General features: G+C 36.6%; 1 non-coding gene across 1 annotated transcript; it reads left to right on the forward strand.

The window, feature by feature from the left end:
* The first annotated feature begins 13,939 nt into the window (after positions 1 to 13,939).
* On the forward strand, positions 13,940 to 14,044 carry LOC143672220 (U6 spliceosomal RNA). Its single transcript, XR_013169689.1, has one exon. It is a non-coding gene; the product is annotated as a U6 spliceosomal RNA (small nuclear RNA).
* Positions 14,045 to 15,044: the final 1,000 nt, after the last annotated feature.

The raw sequence follows: 15,044 nt of genomic DNA on the forward strand, positions 1-15,044 counted from the left end.
TCATGATTAGGCTCTGTAATTAAATTTAATGGAAAACTGCAACAACCCAATCCAGACAGGAGTAATAATGGCCCAGAAATTTCAGGAATGAAAGTTTGAATTAATGAACTAGGCAAAGATCCAGGACCAGCTGAGGTACATGTTGAGGGTTAAGATAATAGGTAATGGTTTATGATAAAATGTAGCTATAAATATAGCTATGGCCACATGACTAGTTACAGAAATGAGGATTGTAATGGCTATGAATGTACCAATTGTCTTCAGCAATGAGAGAAGTCTTATCCAATCAGTTGAATGCCTTAAAAAGAGGACTGATTATTTCAGTAGTCAGATGGAATAATTTTCATCTTTACCTCAGCCAGCAAACTTCTCCTTGGGTATTCATCAAAGTACATAGCATGTGGTCTGCCCAAGCACTATTTGTTATATCCCAGAAGAGCTGAAAGCCATGACACAAGCAGACATTTGCAAACAAATGCTCATAGCAGCATTATTCACAGTTGCCAGAAGATGTAAATAAACCAAATGTCTATCAACAGATGAGTGAATTAGCAAAATGTGGTATATACATACAATGGAATATTATGCAGCAGTAAGACAAAAAGATGTCCTGAAGATAAAAGGATGACAAGATGGATGAAGATTGAGGATATAATGCTGAGTGAAATAAGCCAGAAGCAAAATAATAGATACTGTATGATTTTATTTTATGACCATGGTAAAGGTAAAATCAGGCTGATAATACAGAATATAAGGGATTTAGAGATTCATAGAAGCTAGATATGGGTGAACCGTTAACTAATGAGATTGAACCCAAATGTAAGGCAATAGATAGAAGTGAAGGCAGTTCTCTAGTGGGTCTATAAGTAATATTACCATATTGAAGCTGAACATGATTGAAAGGGGTTGTATAGATGTATGTGTTCCAATGATTGACATTAGAAATATAAATAAGTTGTTGCAAGAACTACTTCAAAGGTATGATTTGTGTGCGAGGAGTGTTTAAGTCCAGAGTACAGGGGGAAAAGTGTTATTGCATGATATGGGGTATCTTTACCAGGAAAATATCTGCAGTACCACAGTAACAGTGGGGTAAATAATGGGGGGGGGGAATCACAAGAGTTAAGGGGAGGCTTAGATTTCCTATTTGGTGAAGGTCTGTTTTTTTTGTTATCTTTCTCTTGAGAACAATCAAATTGTCTAAAATTGAGAGTGTTGATTGGCTGTGGGCTTTGGGCATTATACACGATGCCTACTGAATACAGGTGGCTGAAAGATGTGCTGACTGAGGAGTATATTAGTGAACAATGATGTACTCATATGATTGAATATTGTGCTGTTACAAAAAAGAAGGAAGTCATGAGGCATGCAATGATGAGAATTAACCTGTGGTACATTTGGTGAGGCAAAATAAGTTAGAAATGAAAGAATAGTTATTGTTTGGTCTCCTTTAGAAAATACTTATGAGAAAACCAGGGCCTAGATTGTAAGCTCTTATAGCAGACACATTTAGTCCAGGGTGGTATTTATTATTTCTGGATTTGGAGAGGATGTTTTATATGTCTATAAACTAGTATTTAGAGATAAGAACAAAGCTGATCAGGTCCGAATTAAGATAATTCAGAACACAGGGGTAAGGAGGACATTATCTATGTTTTAGAATCACACCTACTATTTGAGACCAAAGGAAGAAAGGTTTATTTTGTCTGGAACCTAAATTTTCTTTAGCACATAATCTAACTCAATCTGTCTAAATAGCTCATTTAAACAATCAAAATACAAGGAACCCAGAATAAGAATGAGGGTCTTTAATCCTGTATTGCTTAATGTAATGCCTGCATATATCCCAGAATATATTAAGCAGATAATCAAAAAGTATTGGTAAAGTCCCTGGAGCGAGGGGAGGCAAATATGGAACTATTAAGCTTTACCACCAGGGAAATCCCTGATAGTGTGTCAAACATTAAAGACACCCAAATAAATAGGCTATGCCCTTGATCTTGAGGCTTACTCTTGTGAAGCTTATGTATGTAGTGGAGAAGCTTAGCCTACCTATAGATGTGCCTAAGAGTTACTTCCAGAAGACCTCTTTTGTTGCCCAGGTGTTGCCTCATTCTCTGTAAGCCCAACTCTGCAAGTGAAATCCTTGTCCTCCCCCTTACATGTGACATGACATGCAGGTGTAAAAGCCTCCCTCACAGTGTGGGTGATGACCCCCAGGGATGAGTCCCACCCTGGCACCATAATATCAACAATTCCATCCTGATCAAAATGGGGAAAAGAAATGTAACTAATAAAGTATCAGTGGCTGAGAGAGTTCAATAGACTCAAGAGGCTACTCTGGATGTGACTCTTATACAAGCTTTGGTTAGACATTGATACCTACCATAACTGGATGAACCCCAGCCAAAACCATTTCAGCCAATCCTAAGAAATATCTAGGGCAATATATAAGATTCTACAAAGGTTCCATGCACTGGGGTAACTTTTCAGAAATCTACAAACTCTAGATGTGTCCCTGGGCCAGATAAATCCTGAAACATAGAGGGCCTAGCCTTTCTAGAGCATGAGCTAATTCCATCTCCCTACCCCATATTATTGACAACCCCCTACAACATGAAAAAGTTAGAATGATTATAGCCTAAATACCCCTAAAGAGTGGGCTAGAAAGATCAAAGGTGATGGTGGATTTATACAGAGAAGGTAGAGTTTAACAAACAAATATGATTGCTGAGTCATTAAGTTGATATTTCTTTAAGTTCCAATATCTTAAAGCAACTAGAAGTAAAAACCTAAAATTGTGGAATTGTAATCCATGCCAAACTCTGAAATCTGTTCAACAACTAATTGTTGAGCTACACTTTGAAATTTATTGCTTATTTATATATTTCTTATTTTTTACAAAAAGGAAAAAAATGATTGTAACGATAAAGACATATTTATTCCTTCTAGCCTCCTCTGTTCTGAAATAGCTAGAAGAAAAAATCTGAGATGATGGTATTGTAGTCCAAGACAAACTCTGGAAACTGTCCTATAACTACTTGTTGAAGAGTGCTTTGAAAACTATTGCTTTTTTTCCTTTCTTTGCCTTGTATATACTTTATATTATGCAATAAAAAAGTTAAAAAATTAAATGAGCTTAAAATATGTCTATATTTCACACCAATGTTCATATCAGCATTATTAACAATTGTCAAAAGATAGGAACAACACAAGTGTCCATCAATTGATGAGTGGATAAACAAAATGTGGTATATACATAAAATGGAATATTATTCAGCTTTAAGAAGGAGTGAAGTCCTGATGCATGAAACAACATGGATTAATCTTGAGGACCTTGTGTTGAGTGAAATAAGCCAGATACAATATGCCAAATATTGTGTGATGTCGCTGATTTGAAACAGTTAGAGTAAGCAAACTCTTGGAGTTAAAATCTGGGGTAAATGTCACCAGGCAATAGAATGAAGGTAGAGATTGGGGAGCTGATGCTTAATTTTTACAATATTTTTAATAAGGTTGATTGTGAATGTTTGAAAATGGATAGAGGTGGATGTAGCACTTTAGTGCAAGTGTAGTTAACAGCAATGAATTATGGGTGTGACTATAGTTGAAAGCATAAGTTTAAGATTGTGGATGTCCCTAGAAGGAAAGCTAGAGGATAAAACTTGGGAATATATAACATTTTAAACCCTGTTGTGGATGATAATGTGGTAATTGCACAAATATAAAAATGTTCTTCCATGAGCTAGAAAAAATGTACATCACTATAATATAGTGTTAATAATAGGGTGTTATATGGGGAAAATACAATAATTCCAACTAAGGACTATAGTCAACACTATATTCTTTACCAGTTGCAACAAAGGCACTGTAACAATGCTGTGACAATAATGGGACATAAGAGTTATGGGATTTTTCTTTTTGGAGTAATGAGAATGTTCTCAAATTGATTGTGGTGATCAATGCACAACTCTAAGAGTAAAACAATAGCCATTGATTTACACATTAGAGGGATTGTGTTATGAGTGTGAATAAAAATGTTTAAAATATGTCTATAAAACTGTAAACATGTGCCTTATTCCCCAAAACTATAAACTCAATTTTCGTAATTGAAAGAATGAGTATGTACAAAATAACTGAAGTGATCTCAGCAATGTCCCTATTTTTTCAGAAACAGTCTCACATACTACACCTAGCATAATGCCTTGCTTCCAGTTAGTGCTCAATTACTACCAGTGTGTGTATTAAAGGTATTGCATCATTTTTAGGATACCATATCATTGTATTTAATCTGGTGGCAGGAAATATATTAACTAAGAAAAACACAATTCCTATATTTTATACAACGTTTGAATTTTCCCTCTTGAAAGCAAACATTTCCACTATAGAAAATCTGCTCATCAGGTTAATAGAGTATTTGGATTCCTTGCTTCTTTCAACTCCTACAGATCTCATTTTAGTCCCAGTAAAAATCAAATTTCTTGCTTATTAGTGGTTTGGGTATGTGGAAGCTCACTGGTTAAGTCCTCTAGGAATATGCTTTATGCTTTGCAAAAAGCAAAGCAGAAAACCTGTTTTATCTGCTTTGCCTAGCACAAAACTTGCTTCAATCCTTTGCTTGCTGCCTTTATCAATTCTTGCTGAAAACAACTAAGCCATCTAGCTTTGCTCTTTACTTGATGTTTCTTTCTATCACCATCTGTCCCTGGAATATTCTGGATACATCTACTCTGTTGTTTTCTTTTCTCTAAAAACAGAAGGCCTCTTACCTGATAAGTTTGTAAATAGAAGGTGATGTGGAAAACAGGTCAGGAGAATAACTCTTTTGGTTGTTCTCCCCTCTCTTGACTTTGGGTCTTGAGTAATTTTTTGTATCATCCTGGTTTCTGCTGGCCAGAAACTGACAAGTGGTGCCCCATGTGAGGAGTGTCAGTATCATTGGACAAGTGGTGCAATCAGCATGTTTAGAGGTGGTGGAACTTATCCAGACACAAAAAAATCTTTAAGGTAAGAGACAGCAGCACCTGCTTGGTAGAGCTGCCAATATGTCTAGTTTTCAGGGCAGGGGTTTCCTTCTATCATAAAGGTCTTTCTAAAGATCAGAGTGTTTATGTTAAAACTCTCTAACAGTTCTTTAAAGCCGCTGATTGTACTATCAAAGAGAGCCAGTTACTGTCCCTTCTGCTAAGTTGGTTCTGATCATTGTCCATGATTTCCTGATAGAGGAATCTTTGACCTGGAGCTTTGGGACCATATAGGTAGAGTTTTTAAAGAAAAATATAAGAGGGTGAGAAAATCACATTGATTCTTGTGACATGGGGACTTGTAAAAACTGCTTTATGTCCCCTACACATTCTTGTCCCCTATCATCAATCACCTAACCTTCATAAGCCTCCAATCTGACTTGTGAACCAGAGTGATGTTTTGGGTCCCCTGGAATTAATGTCACTTCTGAACCAATGTCTAAGAATACCCCAAATATCTGATCATTTCTTTCCCCCAATGCACACTTACCAAGATAAAAAGACATAGGTCTCCTTGGGGAAGGCTTGAAGGAAGGTTAATAGTATGAATCTGTGGCAGTTTAACAAGGTCATTGCCCTAAGGGACCTGGTCTTCCCCTCATTTAAGGGGCTCTGGGTCTGTAAACTGTTTCAAATCTGGAAATTGATTAAGCGACCGTGATGCTCTGTGTTTGTAATTCAAGTTAGACTTCTGTTCACTTGACTCAGAACTCGTCTGCTTACACAGCACAAACAAGAATTTAGTAGCTGCCTATTTATTGTATTTCTAGGTGCCCCATGATCTAGTAGCCAAAGACACAAGTCCTGTGATTCAGATTATTTTGACTGTTGCTTTGAGACTTCTGTCCCTTATGATAGCTATGCCCACCTTGTCTTTTGAAATTAAGTGCTGCCACCTGGCTTCTGCAAACTCAGGATCCAATCATCCCAATGTGTTTATAGATTCCAGCTCTGTGACAGCAGTTCCCACAGTAATACCTGACCTACAGAGAAGGGTGACTATAGAGCTCTTCAGGGATGATGGAGCTAGTCTCACAGATTTATTTCTCTCAGTTCTGGCAAAAGGTGTGTCCTCTTGACATTCCTGGGGTGTATGAGCAGGCATTCCATGATAAATACACTCTAACATTCCAAAATCTCTATGACTTTGGATCCCCTCATCTATATTATACCAGGGCCGTTTTGGCATTTCAACTTTAAGTAATGTTGGTCAACTTTTGATCCATGTTTCAGCAAGCATGCAAAAATATGGTTAATGCCTTTTCTATCCCCTTGAGCTATAACATTGAATGCAGAGAATAAATGCAGCCTGGCCCAGCTTTATATTCCTTTGGTTATTATCCCACACCCTTAAAATCCATTCCCATATGTATTCCCCTGACTTCTGTCTATATGAATTGGAAAACTCATGCAGTTATTTTGGAGTATAGTGTATATCCTCATGGGTGATACTTTGTAACTTACCTTTTGGGGCCCATTGGGACTTCAGTCTTGTTATAGATCATTTTATGAAACTAACATCAGTTTAATACCAATACAGCATAAAGATGCTATGAGAAAGGAAATTTACAGGTGAACCTCCCTAATGAACATAAATGCAAAAATGCTCAACAAAATACTAGCAAATTGAATCCAACAATCATTAAAAGAATTATATACCATGATCAAGTGGGGTTTATACCAGGAATGCAAGGATGGCTCAACACAAGAAAATCAATTAATGTAATACAGCATATCAACAAATGAAAAGAAAAAAATGACATGATCATATCAATTGATGCTGTAAAATCATTCAATAAAATTCAACATCCTTTTCTGATAAAAACACTTCAAAAAGTAGTAGTCAAAGGTAACTTCCTCAATATGTAAAAGGGCATACATGAAAAACTGATAGCCAGTATCATATTCAATAGGGAGAGACTGAAATCTTGATAAGGATGCCCTCTGTCACCACCATTGTTCAGTATTGTACTAGAAGTTCTAGCTGGTGCAATCAAGCAGGAAAAAGAAAAAGAAGCTTACAAATTGGGAAGGGAGAAGTAAAGCTTTCATTATTTGCCCATGATGTGATACCATATTTGGAAAATCCTGAAAAATCTACAACAAAGTTACTTGAGATAATCAACAAATTCAGGAAAGTGGTGGGACATAAAATTTATGTGCAAAAATCAGTAACGTTTCTATACACAAGCAGTGACCTAAGTGAGGACTCAGTTAAGGAAAAAAAATTCCACTCAAAATAGTGACTAAAAGAATCAAGTACATAGGAATGAATTCAAATAGGGACATAAAGGACTTGTATACAGAAAACTATGTACTTGTATACAGTTGCTAAAGAGATCAAAGAATATCAAAACAGGTGGAAAGACATTCCCTACTCATGGATAGGAAGGTTAAATATAGTAAAGATGACAATTCTACCCCAAATTCATCTACATTCAATGCAGTACCAATCAAAATTCCAGCAACCTACTTTGAAGAATTGGAAAAACAAGTTAGCACATTCATCTGGAAGGGAAAGAGATGCTGAATAGCTGAAAGCATCCTACAAAGGATGAATGAAGTGGTAGGATTGACACTTCTTGATCTAAAAAAAAAACATTATAAAGCCAAATGGTCAAAACAGCATGGTACTAGCCCAAAGGTAGAAGAATTAACTAATGGAATTGAATTGAGAATGCAGAAATAGATCACCAAATCTGTGGTTAACTGATTTTTGACAAGGCCCCCAAACCCACTGAACTGGAAAAAAAATTCTTCTTTTCAATAAATGGACATGGGAGAACTGGATATCAATAGCCAAATGAATGAAAGAGGATTGTTACCTTACACCATATACAAAAATTAACTCAAAGTAGAGCAAACACTTAAATGTAAGAAGTAGTAACATAAAGCTGCTAGAAGAAAATGTAAAGAAATGTCTTCAAGACTTAGTAATGGGAGCTGGCTTTTCAAAGTTTACACCCAAAGCATAAGCAACATGTGATAAAAGAGATAAATGGGAACTCCTCAAAATCAAATGCTTCTGTACCTCAAAAGACTTTGTTAAAAAGGTGAAAAAGCAGCCAACTCAATGGGAGAAAATATTAAGAAATCATACATTGGATAAAAGTTTGATATCCTGTATACATAAAGAAGTAAACAACATACATAACAACATAGACAAATAACCCAATTATAAAATGGGTTAAATATATGTACAGGCATTTTTCTGAAGAGCAAATGTAGATGGTTCAAAAGCACATTAAGAGATACCGATTTTCACTAGCTATAAGGAAAATGAAGATCAAGACTATAATGAGATACCACCTCACACCCATAATGACTGTTATTAAACAAACTGGAAACTGCAAATGTTGGAGAGGATGTTGAAAAATCAGGACACTTATGCACTGCTGTTGGGAATGTATAATGGTACAGCCACAATGGAAGACAGTTCACTGGTTCCTTAGGAACCTAAATGTTGAGTTTCCCTATGACCAAGCAATACTAATATTTGGTATATAACCAGAATAGCTGAAATCGGTGACACCAACAGACATCTGCACAATGATGTTCATAGCAGCATTATTCACAATTGCCAAAAGATGGAAACAATCCAAGTACCCATCAACAGATGAGTGGATTTACAAAATGTGGTGTATGTATATGATGGACTATTATGAGGCAGTAAGACAAAATGATGTTCTGAGGCATGTGATAAGATGGACGAGTCTTGAGGACATATGCTGAGTGAAATAAGCCATACATAAAAGGCTAGACACTGTATGACTCCACTTTCATGACCATGGTAATGGTAAAATCAGAGGCTTATAATACAGAATATAGGGGATCTAGAGATACATGGAAGCTAGAGATGGGTCAATGGTTAGCTAATGAGGTTTAATTTAAATGTAAGGGAATAAATAGAAGTGAAGTTGGTTCACTAGTGGGTCCACAAGTAATATTACCACATTCAAGGTGAACATGATTGAAAGAAGTTGTATAGACTCAATTGTCCCATTGATTAACATTACAAATATAAATAAGCTGTTGTATGAACTACTTCAAAAGTATCATTCTTATACAAAGAGTGTTTAAATCCAGGGTATAGGGGGACCACTGCTATTGCATGCTGTGGTCTATGTTTAACAGGAAAACATCAATAGTACCACAGCAATACAAGACGGAAATAATGGTGGGGAGGGCAAGAGTTAAGGGGATAATTAGATTTTCTATTTGGTGAGGATGTGTTTGTTGGTTATCTTTCTCTTGGGAACAATGAAGTTATCTAAAATTGAGTGTTGATGGATTGTTGACTTTGGACATTATACATGATGCCTAATGAGTGGAGGTGACTGAAGGATGCACTGACTGAGAAGTAGATTGGTGAACGATGGTGCATACATATGATTGAATACTATGCTCCTGCAAAAGAGAATGAAGTTTTAAAGCATGCAACATTGTGAATGAATCTGTGGGACATTTCATGAGGCCAAGTAAGCCAGAGACAAAAGAGCAATTTTTGTATCATCTGGTGAATGATGGTGCATACATATGATTGAATACTATGCTCCTGCAAAAGAGAATGAAGTTTTAAAGCATGCAACATTGTGAATGAATCTGTGGGACATTTCGTGAGGCCAAGTAAGTCAGAGACAAAAGAGCAATTTTAGTACAGTCTTCTTTGAAAATGTTTGTAGTAAAATAGGGGTCTAGATTTTAGGCTCTGGAAGCAGTCACATTTAGTCCAGAGGGTTATTTACTATTTCTGTTTATATATATAATTTGGAGGTAAGAATGAAGCTGATGATGCCAGGATTAAGGTAATTCAGAACACAGGGGTAAGAAACCGTTGTCGATATTTTAGAACCTCACCTACACTTTGAGACCAACTCTTTGAGACCAAAGGAAGGAAGGTTTATTTTTGTCTAGAATGTAAATTTTCAGTAGCACATAATCTAACACAACCTGTTTGGATAGCTCATTTAAACAATCAAAATACAGGGAGCCCAGAATAAGAATGAGGACCTTTAATCCTGTATAGCTTATGTAATGTAATGACTGAACATGTCCCAGAATATATTAAGCAGATAGTCAAAAAGTATTGGCAAAGTTCCTTGAGGGATGGGAGAAAAAATGTGGAAGTATTAAACTTTACCTCCAGGGAAACCCCTGATACTGTGTCAAACATTAGGGCCACCCTAATTAATAGGCCAAGCCCTTGATCTTGAGGCTTGCTCCTGTGAAACTTATGTATGTAGAGGAGAAGCTTAGCCTACCTGTAGGTATGCCTATGAGTTACTTCTGGAATGCCTCTTTTGTTACTCAGATGTGGCCTCACTCTAAGCCCAACTTTGCAAATGAATTCATTGCCCTCACCACTACATGGGACATGACATCCAGAGGTGAAAGTCTCCCTGGTGGCATGGGAGATAATCACTTTTTTTGCAGTAATGAAAATGTTCAAAAATCAATGGTGAAGAAAAAAAAAAACACAGTTCACTGCTCCTTCACTCAGAGGTCTTGGCTCATAGGTCTGGGGTAGGATCCAAGAATTTGTACATTTAAATCCTATTGACTTCCTTCCTTTTTTTTCTAAATAATGTTGTATTGGAACTCAAAAAAATAATCAATGGTGATGATGAATACACAACTATTTGATGATACTGTGAATGATTGATTATATACTTTGGATGATTATATGGTATGTGGATACAGCTCAATAAAATTGCAAGGAAAAAAACAGACAAAAATGTATGATTTCAGAATAAAGGCATTCCATATTGTATGAGGACATGGGTTTCTAGTATAATAATTAAAGGGGACTAAGACCTGATGTTTACCAAGGTAAGTGTTTAAGACTGAGACACAATCAAATCCTTTTTATATCCTTAATTATTATTCTCCCTCTGGGGGGATATTCACTTATTTGACTTTTATCCTTGGCTAAAGCAGATCTGTGATGGGCTTTTAGAAAGGGGCCTGGGTATTAGGCCACCATAGTGATTAATCCCATTGATTGGTATCCTTGGGAGTGGTTGGGATGGGGAAGTTTATATTGTATACATATTCCCACAACAAAAAAATAAAGAAAAACTAAAGAGCCAATGACAATTAAATGCAAAATCTGATCCAAGTGTTCAGAAAATGCATTGATAAGTACTTAGATGGATTGATAGAATGTCATGGTTTATGTGGTGAAAAGTTAAAATCATTGGATTTGGGTATCTGGTGGGGTAGATATATGTCATAGGGTATTATGAGTCACATTTTTGTGACTGTTCTATTAGTTTGAACATATTTCAAAGAAAAAGTTAAAAATAGCAACAGTGGACTCCCTTGTTCTTGTGTTATAACATAGAGATTTATTTACTATAATACTTTATTTCCATATGCAGAAATTGTTCTTCACGTTTCCAGTGTTGAAATTGTGTCTGGTCAGGTCTTAAACAGCAGAACATCAAGGGTATCATATACATTAATAGCACTATAGAGCTGTACCAGGAAGGACTAGCCTGATCATGTTGTGGCAGACAGGTTTGAAGAGCCAAAAGAAGTCTTTTAAAACTCCCTAGCAGTATCTTTCACACTATTTCAAAAGGGTTCCATGGTTCAATAAAATCCTCATACGTCCGTCCTATACAGTCACAACAATGTATTTTCATATAAAACAAACACAATAGGTGCTATTCTAAATAAACATGTTGCTCTCATTTGCTGCACCCCTGTTGCTCCTAGCTCATTCTCCTTTGCTGCTCCCTAGAGGGCATCAGCCACAGTAAACGCACCATCACTGTCTACTACACTATTCTTTTTTCTTTTTCAGGCCCCACTGCTGAAATCAAGCCTTGACAAGCTTTAAGAAAAGTGATGGCAGTTAAGTTGACAGATAAATAAAACAAAATACGCTTAGAAGACAAAAAAAAACTATCTGCCTGCCTATCCTCAGGACGCTGAGTTTGCTTATTATTGACATCCCACGTTCTTCCTACTCCTCTGAGATCCAATCCAGGTTACTATTTGCCACATACTTTTTGAGCTAAAAGTCCACCTTCTAGTGTTTGGATTTATTTTCATCTGTTATAAGTTAAATAGAGCTCCAAGTCAAGTTAATTTTGTTAAGAGTTTATTAAAGTATAATTTATAGCTTCCTAGTTGTTCTAGTTTGTTAGCTGCCAGAATGCAACACACCAGAGATGGATTGGCTTTTAATAAAAGGGTATTTATTTTGTTGGTTCTTCAGAGGAAAGGCAGCTAACTTTCCACTGAGGTTCTTTCTTACGTGGAAGGCACAAGATGGTCTCTGCCGGTCTTCTCTCCAGGCCCCTGGGTTCCAACAACTTTCCCCGGGGTGACTTCTTTCTGCACCTCCAAAGGCCTGGGCTTTTGAGCTGCTAGTGCTGAGATGAGGATTGCTGAGCTGCTTAGCAGTGCTATGTTGCAATCTCTCATTTAAGCACCAGCCAATTAAGTCAAACATCACTCATTGCAGCAGACACACCTCCTAGCTGACTGCAGATGTAATTGGCAACAGATGAGGTTCACGTACCATTGGTTTATGTCCGCAGCAACAAGACTAGGTATGCTTACCTGGCCAAGTTGAAAACTGAATCTAACTAACACACTAGTAGAGAAAATCTATTGTAACAATAAAGGTATATTTATCTGACAATTTTGCCTGTCTAGACAGCATTTCATGTCCAAGTTGTTTTGTGAAGTATAGCAAGCACGCAATATATATGAGAAAAAAATTTAATTTATGCTATTTTCATGAATCATTAGCCCAGAATACCCTTTAAAGAAGAGAGTAGAATGAGTTGAGGTTAAAAAATAAAATTTAATTTAGTACAAACTTCGGGGCACTTAATAATTAACAAATCAATTTAATACTTTCAATATTTTCTTCACAAATATATAATTCTTGAGATCCTTAACTAACATTTCATTTTGTGTGCCACTAATTGAGATAGACTTCAAAGTGGCTGAACATCTTGTCTTGTGAATGTGCTTTACAATATTATGGCTTTTTCAAAAGTCCATTCATGCAATCCCTAAGTGATTCCTGTAAAAAAGGGGGGCAATTTTAACAATTCATAAGACATTTAGAAACTTCTCTCACTTGACAACTTTGTGTGAAATATCATTTCATAATTCTCTGAAATGTTATTTGATATTTTTTGTGATTATTAATTCTATCTTATTTTTGTAGAATATTTTATAATTGATGTAAGTAGGAGGGCTGTGTTATACTGCTCAAGAATAATAACATCTTTGAATAACATAAACTATTTATTGTTGTGAATTAAAAAAAGCTTACCAACATAGCCTACCCACTTCAGCATCTTACATACAATAAATGGCTCAAGAATGTGAAACATAAAATGTGAGGTAAGAGTCATAAATTATTAGGTATTTACAAGACTTCTAAGAAAGTTGTCCTGTTGGGACCATGCTCCAGAGTCAAACATCTAGGGCACTGGGGAAACAAACTGGTGGAAACTAGGCAGCATGTCAATGATCAGACAGGTTTTACTCACTGCATATAAGAGCCTGCACATTGGTCTTAGCAGTGGGTTCTAGAGTGCTGCTCAGAAAATTGAGGTAGATGGCTAATTGTGCAAACTAGGCCCCTAAGTTTGGACTTGGAGTAAAGCTCAGATATGTTGGATTCACCACAAACACACAGAATATCACTGGTATGAAAGACATCAAATTCCAAAGTCTGTCAGTTGATAAGGTAGAGATTTCTGAAGGATTCCTTGTGTGACAGGGTTGGTTTCAGCCTGAAGAAGTTCCTTAGAGTTCCAGCAACAGGGCTAGAGGAGATGGAGTTTAATGATAACAACATTCATAGTGAAAGTAATCTAGGTATAATATTTTATTTTCATCAACAATTGTGTTACATTTTTTTCCTTAAAAGGAGAAATTTTCATGTTCACTTTGGTAGCACATATACTAAAATTGGAATGATACAGAGAAGATTAGCATGGCCCCTGTGCAAGGATGACATGCAAATTTGTGAAGTGTTCCATATTTTTGGGAGGAGGCCTGGGAGCATAAATGAAACAAGAAGGAAAGATATATGCTAAAGACCGAGATGGTAAAATCGGGGAATGCATAGAGTATATAATGATGGTGACTAAGTGTACAAATTTATAAATGTTCTTGCATGAGGAAGAAGAAAGGAATGTCAATACTGTATGGTGATGAAAATAGATGGTAGTTAATATTTTAAAACTTTAACTTATGTGTGAGACTAACGCAAAAAATGTTTATTTAGTACAAAATTTATATTTTGACTAGAGTATTTCCTAGTATAACTTATGTGGGCAGCTTAATTGAACACCATAAGTACATGTAACCTTGAGTAGCGCATGAGATTTTGTAGGTTTGTCCAGAGTGATGCCTCGATAAACCCCGAAAGGTGGCTTGAACAATGAATTAAAAAGTTTTTGCAAAGTTCCCTTGGGGGAATGGCCAGAAAGGGCAAAAATTCAACTTCCCCAAGTGGAGAATTCTTGATATTTTCACAAGCAGTGGCGACATCCAAAACAATAGGCTGAGCCCCCAATCTTGGGCTTGTTCATATGAAACGTAACCCTGCCAAGGATAGGCTAAGCCTTCTTAAAATTAGGCCTAACAGTCACCCCCAGAGAACCTCTTTTGTTGCTTAGATGTGGCTTCTCTCTCTCAGCCAACATGACAAGCAAACACACTGCCCTCCCCATCTCTACATGGGACAGGACTCCCAGGGGTGTGGATGTTCCTGGCAATATGGGACAGAAATCCAAGAATGAGCTGGGACTCAGCATCAAGGGATTGAAAAACCTTCTAGACCAAAAGGGGGGAAGAGCAAAATGAGACAAAATAAAATATCAATGGCTGAGAGATTCCAAACAAAGTTGAGAGGTTATCCTGGAGGTTATTCTTGTGCATTATATAGATATCAGCTTTTTAGTTAAGGTGTAATGGAGAGGCTGGAGGGAACTTCCTGAAAATGTAGAGCTGTGTTCCAGTAGCCATGTTTCTTGAAGATGA

Source organism: Tamandua tetradactyla, chromosome X, assembly GCF_023851605.1.
Source record: "Tamandua tetradactyla isolate mTamTet1 chromosome X, mTamTet1.pri, whole genome shotgun sequence".
NCBI lineage: Eukaryota > Metazoa > Chordata > Mammalia > Pilosa > Myrmecophagidae > Tamandua > Tamandua tetradactyla.